We start from the raw sequence: 11,912 nt of genomic DNA on the forward strand, positions 1-11,912 counted from the left end.
CCTAGAATGACTTTCTCCAAACCTGCCCAAACCTGGGCAGCCATGTCCTCACGGGCCTCAGAAAACTCTCCTTCCTCCATGCCCTCACCCACATACCAGTGAACAAAGGCATGCTTGGCATACATCAGGTCAAACTTGTGGTCCAGGCGAGCCCAGGCCTCAGCAATGGCTGTGGTGTTGCTCAGCATGCACACAGCCCCTTGTACTTTGGCCAGGTCTCCACCAGGTACCACCGTGGGAAGCTGGTAATTAATGCCAACTTTGAAGCCAGTGGGGCACCAGTCCACAAACTGGTGGTGGCAATGGCAGCATTGACATCTTTGGGGACCACATCACCATGGTACAACAGGCAGCAAGCCATGTATTTACCATGGCGAGGGTCACATTTCACCATCTGGTTGGCTGGCTCAAAGCAAGCGTTGGTGATCTCTGCTACAGAAGCTGTTCATGGTAGGCTTTCTCAGCAGAGATGACAGGGGCATATGTGGCCAGAGGGAAGTGGATGCGAGGATAAGGCACCAGGTTGGTCTGGAATTCTGTCAGATCGACATTCAGGCCTCCATCAAACCTCAGGGAAGCAGTGATGGAGGACACAATCTGGCTAATAAGGCGGTTAAGATTAGTGTAAGTTGGGCGCTCAATATCGAGGTTTCTACGACAGATGTCATAGATGGCCTCGTTGTCTACCATGAAGGCACAATCAGAGTGCTCCAGGGTGGTGTGGGTGGTGAGGATGGAGTTGTAGGGCTCAGCTACAGCTGTGGAAACATGGGGGGCTGGGTAAATGGAGAACTCCAGCTTAGACTTCTTGCCATAATCGACAGAGAGACGTTCCATCAGCAGGGAGGTAAACCCAGAACCAGATCCCCCTCCGAAGCTGTGGAAAACCAAGAAGCCCTGAAGACCTGTGCACTGGTCAGCCAGTTTCCGAATTCGGTCCAAGACGAGGTCAATGATCTTGCCAATGGTGTAGTGACCACGGGCATAGTTATTGGCAGCATCTTCTTTGCCTGTGATGAGCTGCTCAGGGTGGAAGAGCTGGCGGTAGGTGCCAGTGCGAACTTCATCAATGACTGTAGTTTCCAGGTCTACGAACACTGCCCTGGGCACATGCTTGCCAGCGCCTGTCTCACTGAAGAAGGTGTTGAAGGAGTCGTCTCCTCCCCCAATGGTCTTGTCACTTGGCATCTGGCCATCAGGCTGGATGCCATGTTCCAGGCAGTAGAGCTCCCAACAGGCATTGCCGATCTGGACACCAGCCTGGCCAACGTGGATGGAGATGCACTCACGCATGGTGGCTACGGGTCAGCAGGCGCAGGCAACAGGAGTAGACACCGGGTCCCGGTTACCGTCCCCGACAAGCTAAGAGTCGAGGTAAGTAACGCACTCTATTTTTACATAGTTACGCCAATAATGAGTTGTGTTTGCATTCATTCACTCTTTTGCTTGCTTGCTTGCTTGCTTGCTTTCTTTCTTTCTTTCTTTCTTTCTTTCTTTCTTTCTTTCTTTCCTTTCTTTCTTTCTTTCTTTCTTTCCTTTCTTTCTTTCCTTCCTTCCTTCCTTCCTTCCTTCCTTCCTTCCTTCCTTCCTTCCTTCCTTCCTTCCTTCCTTCTTTCCTTCCTTCCTTCCTTTCCTTCTTTCCTTCCTTTCCTTCTTTCCTTCTTTCTTGTCAATCTACAATTAACTTCTTTTTTAAATTCAAATATAGTCAGTTATAACATGTCAATTTCTGATGTACAACACAATGTCCCAGTCATGCATGTACATACATATATTCATTTTCATATTCTTTTTCATTAAAGGTTATTACAAGATATTGAATATACTTCCCTGTGCTATACGGAAGAAATTTGTTTTTTTATCTACTTTTATATATAGTAGTTAACATCTACAAATCTCAAACTCCCAAATTTATCCCTTCCCACCCCTCTTCCCCCAGTAACCATAAGATTGTTTACTATGTCTGCGAGTCTGTTTCTGTTTTGTAGATGAGATCATTAGTGTCCTCTTTTTTCCCTGTCTTTTTCTGCTCTGTTGTAATGATCAATGGTTAAACCACAGGTAGCACTGGCCTTACTTCTATGTCAGGATGAATACAGTTGGCCCTCTGTATCTACAGGTTCCACTTCCATAGATTCAACCAATCGTGGATTGAAAATATTTGAAAAAAATCCAAAAAGTTCTAAAAAGCAAAACTTGAATTTTCTGCATGCTAGAAACTATTTACATAGCATGTACATTGTATTTATAACTATCTATATAATATTTGCATTGTATTAGGTATTTTAAGTAATTTAGAAATGACTTAAAGCATATGGAGGAAAGACATATACACCCCTATGTTCACTGCAGCATTATTTACAATAGCCAAGATGTGGAAGCAACCCAAGTGCCCATTGATAGATTAATGGATAAAGAATATGTGGCATATATGCCGATCATTTTGAAATGTATAGAAATTTTGAATCACTATATTGTGCACTAGGAACTAAAATAGTGTTGTAGGTCAGTACTTCAGAAACAAACAGACTTATAGAAAAAGTTTAGATTTGTGGTTACCAGAGGTGGGGGTCGGGGGAAGGGGATTGGATGAAGGTGGTCAAAAGGTACAAACATCACACACAAAAGGTAAGATAAATAAGCTCTAGGGATGTAATGTACAACATGATTAATATAATAAACTCTGCTGTATGTTATATGTAAAGTGGTTAAGAGAGTAAATCCTGAATTCTCATCACAAGAAAAAAATTTTTCTATTTCTTTTATTTTGTGTCTATATGAGATGATGGATGTTCACTAAACTTATTGTGATAATTATTTCATGATGTATGTTAGTCAAATCATTGTGCTGTATACCTTAAACTTGTACAGTTCTGTATGCCAATGATACCTCAATAAAACTGGAAGGAGAAAAAATCCATAAACAAACAAACAAAATAAAAATATAGGAGGATGTGCACAGGTTATATGAAAATACTATGCTATTTTATATAAGGGACTGGAGCTCCACAGATTTTGGTATCTGTGAGGGTCCTTAAACCCAAACCCTGTGGGTACTGATGGACAACTGTACTAAACTTCAGCAAGTGGGGCTTTGGGGCAGAAGAGGAGCAAGAGAGTATTTTGACTTGGGCTAATTATTTAGTATTATTCCTTAGAGGTGGGTTGATGGGTTCTTAAACTGGGATCTGTGGACCTTGTGTGTCAGTGTCTTTCTTTCTCGGGGAGAAAAGTCCATAGCTTTATTTAGACTCTCAAAGGAATCCAAGACCCAAAAGGATTAAGAGGCGAGTATGTGTGTTTGTGTGTGTGTGTGTATGCATGTTCCAACTACCTTTCTTTTATTCTTAGAGAATTTCTTTCTATTTTAGATCATTTCTACTCACATGCTGTTTGCAGTAAATTGCATTTTCTTTTGTTCATTCCTGTTTATGTCTCAATTGAAAAATCCTTACTGAAATTTTAGGCCATTCTTTATCTTTTCCATAAAACCATATTATTAGTAAAAATACAGAAGTCTGACAGTCAATAGAGAATGGTTAAACCTGGGCCTCAAAGTTTTTGAAAGATGTCTGTGTACAGAAGTAATGATGACTTTCATCATAGATCTCTTACTAAAGATCAAAGTCACAAAATAAAATTTGTCAACACAAGTTAGAAAAAGGTCAAACAACAATAACAGCAAGACAGATATAAGGAAATATCCAGAGGGTTCTAAGTGCTGTTCTTGAAAATATGTACTTAAATTTAACACAGTAAAGCAACGTAGAATTATATAGACAGATCAAAAGCCTATCAAATGTTCCACTTAAAACACTAATCTAATGAGATTATGGATGTGAAAGAGAATTTTTATTTTGAAAGAAAAATTCTCTTAGATAGAAGTTGAAACTGAGAAAATTTGTAAAGATTATATAAAGGCATTTGCAAACACTTCCCCTGATATCTAAATGAATTTTTTTTTTTAGTGAAAGAATCAAAGCTTGAATCTTTAAAATAAAGACAAATAAGAAATGATTCTATGCTGGGAAGAATACTGCAGTGTAGTAGTCTCAAGGTTTTTATGTATTTATTTTTTTATTGCAAGTATAATCAGTTTGTAATGCTGTGTCAGTTTCTGGTGTACAGCATAATGTTTCAGTCATACGTATACATGCATATATTCCTTTTCATATTCTTTTTTATTATAGGTTATGACAAGATATTGAATATAGTTCCCTGTGCTATACAGTAGAAACTTCTTGTTTATCTATTTTAAATGTAGTAGTTTGTATATGAAAATCTCAAACTCCCAATTTATCCCTTCCCACCCCGTTTCCCCTCTGGTAACTGTAAGTTTGTTTTCTATGCGAGTCTGTTTCTGGTTGTAAATAAGTTCATTTGTGCCTTTTTTGTTTAGATTCCATGTGAATGACATCATATGGTGTTTTTCTTTCTCTTTCTGGCTTACTTCACTTAGAATGATGATCTCTAGGTCCACCCATATTGCTGCAAGAGGCATTATTTTATTCCTTTTTATGGCTGAGTAGTATTCCATTGTATATATATGCTACAACTTCTTTATCCAGTCATCTGTCAATGGACATTTAGGTTGTTTCTATGTCTTGGCTATTGCATACAGTGCTGCTGTGAACATTGGGGTGCATGTATCTTTTTGAATTAGAGTTCCCTCCAGATATATCTCCAGCATTTATTGTGTGTAGACTTTTTAATGACCATTCTGACTGGTGTGAAGTGATACTTCACTATAGTTTTGATTTGCATTTTTCTGATAATTAGCAATATTGACCATTTCAAGGTTTTTTTTGTTTGTTTTTTGTTTTTTGTTTTTTCTGTATGTCTCAAGCTACAGTATGCTTGGGGGTTGAGGGTCCTAAGGTTGCCCTGGGAAATTTAGTTAGGAATTGGGCTTCTTCCCATTTGGAAAAAACAGTAGATGGTTGAAACTACAAAAATGATGAAGAGTGTGCAAGGTGAAGGAGGAGAAAGAATTAGGAGAAAGGGGAGGAAGTAGAAAAGAGAGAGGGAGAGAGGAAAAAGAATAACAACAAAAAGGCTAAAAGAAAGAGAAGGAGGGAGGAAGAGGGAGGGGCAGGAGGAGAAAGAGGAGGGAGAGGAGGTGGAAGGAATGGAGGAAGGGGAGGGGTTGGGGATATGAGAGTGCCTCTCAGAACCCTGCTGGGCTGGAACACCTTACTTGAGGAATCTTGAGAATCAGGTTCTCTGACCCCCTGAACTGCCTGGTAAAGGGTAAGGAGAGAACTACATGGAGGCAAGATCTCAGTGGTCACCAATTTGAGAAATGTAAGGTAAATGCCTGGCTATTTACAGAACAGAGATACAGAAACAGCTGGTCTGATAGCTCAGGGGGGATGGTCCAGGCAAGCTCAGTTACCACTCTGGTTGGGTAACAGCTCTGTGTGCTATTCTACAAGATGTGGGTTTGACCTGAGCCACTGACCGATATCTGGTTCTGTTTCCTCCAGAGAACACAGGGGTCCTGAATCCAAGAGGTGGAAGTGGATGTGGCCTGTCTTACCATTATAACCAATAACAGTCTCTCTTGCCCCCCGCAAACAGAGGCAGTGGGGATTGAGCCCAGGACCTGTGCATCCCAAGCACAAGTTCTGCCTCTGCCCCCCACCCCCACCCCATCCCCTAATAGTCTTTACTGCCTCTCCTTGTATATTTAGGAATCTCCTGGTTTAAAGCTGTTAGTAACCAAGAGAAATGTTTCCCTTATCAAGAGACAAGACCCTGCTGGAAGCTGAGATTGCTACCTGGCCATCTGACATCCCTCTCGCTTCTGGAAAACAGGCAAAAATAAGTTTTTGGTGTTAACCGAGGTGGTTGATCCTTATCACCAAAGGGAAATAGGGTTGATGTTGCACAAAGGAGACAGGGAGGATTCTCCAAGGAATCCAGGGGCGTGTTGTCTCCTAGGTTTTCCTTTTCCAGACATATTGATAAGAAAACAGCAGTAACCTCCTAGAAGAAAGATTAGTGAGGTTGTGGATACCGGGGGGGGGGGGGGGGGAGGCTGGGAAGGGATAGCCTGGGATTTCAAAATTGTAGAATAGATAAACAAGATTACACTGTATAGCACAGGGAAATATACACAAAATGTTATGATAACTCACAGAGAAAAAAATGTGACAATGAGTGTGTATATGTCAATGAATGACTGAAAAGTTGTGCTGAACACTGGAATTTGACACATTGTAAAATGATTATAAATCAATAAAAAATGTTAAAAAAAAAAAAAAAAGAAAGATTAGTGAGGGCATATCTATTTACTTGAGTTATCTCACCAGGCACAGAACCCTGACCAGCTTAGGTACCAGCTGATGACAATGGTGACATGAGATGAGTAGAAGAGAAAGAACATCAAAAATACTCCTACAACTGTGTGTCCAGCTCAGAAATAAGGACCCCTGTACTTATATTTTCTTACTTGCTATTTCACACATAAATGTGTACGTTTTAACTAACTTTTCCACTTCTCCTACTCCCTTTCATATTTTATTTAGAGTGAACAATGTTTACAAAATAGTGCATAGTTTAAATACTGTCCAGACGGAATTGTGAAAGATATAGAGGAGGAATAGACCTGACCCAGTGACCTTGGATTTGGACCTAGGGGCAGGCGCAGCTGAGGGCAGGCTCAGATGAGGGACCTATTAGGTGGCAGTATTTTGTGTCCTGTAGTTGCTAAATCTGTTGCTGTTTAATTTTAAACATGGAAAAAGTATGTGTATGTCAGAATTTGGGAGCTAAATCTTCCAGTGGACATTTACCATGTGTTTGGGCCACCAGTTTTCAGCATCTCTTGAAACGCTCCTTATGTTTGGGGGAATATTCAGGCTCACGAGTCCTGTGTCCCCAGTTTAGACGTCACAGCACTCATTTCCCAGCTTTCCTTGTGGTTATGATACAGGTAGTGATCTAGGCCCCACCAGTTAGGCATGTGAGACTGATTTGGAACAGAACTGCATGAGGAAACAGGGTGCAAGTGGAATCCATTTAACAGAAGAAGATGCTCAGGTGTTCGGTTATTGCCATGATGCTACAAGGTCAATTTTGGGGGGCACAAAAGCAATGAGAGTGCTACTAGCAGCCCGATTGCAGTCAAGTTAGGTCTGTGACAGGTGTGTGAATGGCAGTATTTCAAGACGGCAGGAGACCTTACTGTTGATGATGATGGTGACCGTATCCATGATGGACCAGTGGTTTTTGTGGTGAAGTTTGAACATTGCTCCTGGAAGCTTAACTTTGAGCCCATTTCTCTGTCCCTACTGCCCCAACTAACCCAGTTTTATTGAGATATAATTGACATATAACATTGTATAAATTTAAGGTATACAACATAATAATTTGATATATGTATATATTGTGAAATGATTGCCATGCTGTTTCATTAACATCTGTCACCTCATAGTTACAAAGTTTCTCTCTTTTAATGGGAACTTTCTCTTAGCACCTTTCATATATACAATACAGTATTGTAAACTTTAGTCATCATGCAAGACATTACATCCCCAGGACTTGCTTATGTTTTAATTGGAAGTTTGTAATTTCTGACCAACTTCACTCATTTCCCCACCACCTGCTACTGGTAACCATCAATCTGATCTGTTTCTATGGGTTTGGCTTTTTTAGTTTCCACATATTAGTGAGATCACATAACATTTGTCTTTCTCTTTCTGACTTATTTCACTGGGCATATTGCCCTCAATTCCCAACCATGTCACAAATGGCAGGATTTCCTTCTTTTTATTACTGAATAATATTCCATTGTATATCTATCTATCTATCTATCTATCTATCTATCTATCTATCTATCTATCATCTCTATATGTATATACAGATATATAGATATATCTATGAATATACCTATGAATAGATATAGATAATATATATACCACATCTCCTTTATCTATTCATCTGTTGACAGACTTAGATTGTTTCCATGCCTTGGCAATCCTGCAATGAACATAACGGTGCAGATATCTCTTAGAGATAGTTACTTCCTTTCCTTCAGATGTATACCCAGAAGTGGGATTGCTGGATCATATGGTAGCCCTAGTTTCAGTTTTTGGAGGAACCTCCATACTGTTTTCCATGGTGGCTGAATCACTTTACATTCCCACTAACAGTGCTCAGATCTTCACCAACGATTGTTCTCTCCTGTACTCTATTTAGTCATTTTTATTTATTAATTTTTTGTGGGGGGGAGAGGGAATTAGGTTTTTATTTATTGATTGATAATGGAGGCACTGGGGATTGGACCCAGGACCTCGTGCAGGCTAAGCATGTGCTCTACCACTGAGCTATACCCTCCCTCCACTCCTGTCTACTTAATAATAATCATTCTAACAGTATGAGGTGATATCTCATTGTGGTTTTAATTTGCTTTTCCTTGATAATTAGTGATGCTGAGCATCTCTTTATGCACCCGTTGGCTATTTGTATATCTTCTTTGGAAAAATGTCTGCTCTAGTCCTTTGACTATTTTTAAATCAGACTGCTTGCTTTTTTGCTACTGAGTTGTATGTATATATTTATATATTTTGGATATTTACCCCTTATCAGATATGTGGTTTGCAAATATTTTCTCCCATTCGATAGGTTGCCTTTTCATTTTGTTGATTTTTCTTTTCCTGTGCAGAAGCTTTTTTGATTGATGTCGTCTCACTTGTTTAGTTTGCTTTTATTGCTTGTGATTCGGGTGTCATGTTCAAAAAAGTTATTGCCAAGTCCCATGTCAGTGGCTTTTCCCCTGTGTTTTTTTCTGGGTGTTTTATGATTTCAGGTCTTACATTCAAGTCTGTAATTTGTTTCGAGTTAATTTTTGTGAGTGGTGTAAGAGAGGGGTTTTATTCTTTTGCATGTGAATATCCAATTTCCCCACAGCACCTCTGTCCCTGTTAAAGAAAGTCGAGTAACTTGGCCAAGACACCACACCACTGCGTGGCAGAGCTGGGGCCTGTCAGTAACACTGTGCTGCTCTTCATTCTTTTACCTGTTGGGAAGAGGTGGGAGGGGAAATTGTCAGACCTGAGAGTTTGTCACAACTGCATTGTGAGTTCATTGTGGTCGGAACGCAACAATGTTCCCTCGAAAGTTTTGTCTGTTCTCAGTACACTTGCTGCTGTGGTGAATAAGCTACTTGCCATCATCACAGAAGACTTCGTTCTTAGAAGACACCAGAAATATGGGTCAGAGATCTCTTCTAAGCATTCCTCATGATATATGAATGGAGTCTTTTCTGGTCATCCTTTCCAGGACTGGAAGGAGGAGTTCTGGAAATCATGAGTCTTCCTTACTGATTGTAATGCATTCCCTAACCGTGTAACTCGGGCCCAGAGCTCCCCATCTCAAAGCCCTCAGGGGCCTTTGTTGGTGCTACTAAGTCCCACGGCCCTGTTTTCCCTGCTCTTTGCTCTCTGGTGGGCTAATGATTTCTCTGAAACTACCTTGCAATCCTTTCTATTATTTCTCCTCTTCCCCACTGAATGGACGGTTCTGGAAGAATGTTCTTTGCACCTTTTGCTTAGCTCTACAGCTTTTTGGATGAGGAAAATAGTTTCCTGATATTTCTGAAATAGTGCCTACTTAATTTCATTATTTCTAGTTACCAGCCTTTCCCCAGGCTAAATAATTGCTTTTTGTTGTGTTTGCACCTTTCAAATAATTGTAGAATTTTCTTTAGTGTTGAAATTATAAATATTTATCCTCATTAACCTTTTTATTTGCATCACACTCGGTGATTCTCAGTTCAGCTTTGTTCTCTGTCCTCAGACAATTTTAGGTTGAATACAGGGCTCCAAGCTAGACATGCTGTTCCAAGTTCAGTTCCTTAGAGTTGGAAGGAAGGGGCACAGACACTCCTCTTGCTATGAGGCAGTGTCTTCAGATTTACTCTAAAATTGGTCTCCTTTTTTGGGGGGCGTGGTATCTTTCATATAACATCACAAAACTTGCATATTCTGTATTGCTTTCACAGATGTATTGCATATGCTATATTTTTCCCTTTATTTTCTTCCCTGTATTTTTAACTATCACAGGGTTATTTATTACTACGTTGTCTTTACTGGTATTAGCAACAGTTCTTAATTTAGCATCATCTGCAAACTTCATTTAAGTACTATTTGCTGTCTCTGCAAGATCATTAATAACGATGTCAACCATAGCATCTTGGAAAGTTGTGACAACACTGCTTCATCTTTAGGAAAAAGTGAAGATGTAGAGAAGGTTTTCCCTGACATAAAACACTGGGCTCCTCTCTTTGTTTGCTTGATGTCTGAGTCCCTCCCAAATGTGTGTTGAGAGGTGGCTGTACCTTTAGTAGGGACTTGGCTGCATGCTGCTTCTTGTCATGTTTTCACTGTGTTAAAATGAGTTTTCATAAGTTAAAAAAAATTACTGGTTTGTGTCAAATCAACAGGAAAAATGTCAAATATTTCTAAAAATTTGAAATGTTGATGTTTGGGAAGTCAGATAGGCAAAGAACTGAGGTCTAAGAGATTTGATTCTCAAAAAACTGATTTTGAGCTAGAGAGTTTTATTCTCTCAGGAGGTGGATTTGGAGAGAAAGCTGCCTAAGAAAGAAAGGAAGCCGTTTACCTGCCCTCGGTGTGATTTGGGTGAAATTTGTATTTTCCCGTCTTTCTCTCTTCTCTGTTCGAATCAGGGCAACCTAGGCTGTTCCACATCCATCCCTGGACTAGGTTTGGGTAGTAGGTTCTTATCTGAAACCAGGGGTAAACTTTGTAGGTTCAGCTGTTCAGTGAGGAACCTTTTCACGTTATCCTCCTCCTCCCACCTCTCCTCTCTTCTTCTCAAGAAACTCAGACATGGATGTACTTAGATGCAGATTAGCCAGCCTTTCCAACTCTCCACACTCTGACCAATCACTAGGACCCACGCAGAAAAGAATCTGCCAGTTCCAAACAGGTAGTCCCTGGACTGAAGTACGTTGGTGCTGATTTTACACACAACTGCAGCAAGCTGGTGGCAGAATGATTTTTATAGGTGATTCTTTGTGTGTGTTTGCTGTCTTTCCCCTTTTATTTGAAGCAGATAGAGAATTTTTTCTGTCATTTGTAAAGTTAGTCTGGCTTTCACCACATTTCCCTGAGCATTACTGAGGGAGAGAAGAAAGCTTTATACACAAGTGAGAAGGTCAGAGCAGAGCCAGAAGCCTTGCCTGCAGTGGTCCTGGGACAGGTTCCTTGGCAGGGCTAGGGTGTGAGTCGGGGGTGTTGGCAGAAAGAGCCTGGAGGTAAGTTCTGAGCCGTGCACCTGTGGTCTCAGAAATACTCAGAAACACTCCTCGACATTACCGGGAAGGGGAGTTGGGGGAGGAGGGGAAGGGATAAATTTGGGGGTTCAAAATTTGTAAATATTAACTACTATATATAAAAGTAGATAAAAAAATAAATGTCTCCTGTATAGTAGAGGGAACTGTATTCAATATCTTGTAATAACCTTTAATGAAAAAGAATATGAAAACGAACATATGTATATCTATGCATGCCTGGGTCATTATGCTGTTCAGCAGAAATAACACATTGTAACTGACTATACGTCAATAAAATATTAAAAAAAAATTTAAATAAAGAAATACTCCTGGGCTCTGTGCACAATGCAGAAAGCACTGAGTCCAGCCCTGGAAAGAGGAAACATGTGCATTGACAGCTGATGACCACACGGGCTCCATGGAAACCTTGACACCACCCTGGGAGAAGAGGCCAGTAATGCCAAAGTGTGGATTTCTTGACAGCCAGATGGCATGGGGCTTGTAGTTAGATTTAAATAGATTTAAAGAAAATAAGGGAATACAGTGACTTTTTCCCACTTAAGTTTGTGGTCTTAGATTTGTCTTTGCTCTATTTGATTATCTACTTGCT

General features: G+C 40.2%; 1 pseudogene; it reads right to left on the reverse strand.

The window, feature by feature from the left end:
- Positions 1-339: 339 nt before the first annotated feature.
- Positions 340-1,384, reverse strand: LOC105086653 (tubulin alpha-1C chain-like; annotated as a pseudogene).
- Positions 1,385-11,912: the final 10,528 nt, after the last annotated feature.

The sequence above is a fragment of the Camelus dromedarius genome, chromosome 13, assembly GCF_036321535.1.
Source record: "Camelus dromedarius isolate mCamDro1 chromosome 13, mCamDro1.pat, whole genome shotgun sequence".
Taxonomy (NCBI): domain Eukaryota; kingdom Metazoa; phylum Chordata; class Mammalia; order Artiodactyla; family Camelidae; genus Camelus; species Camelus dromedarius.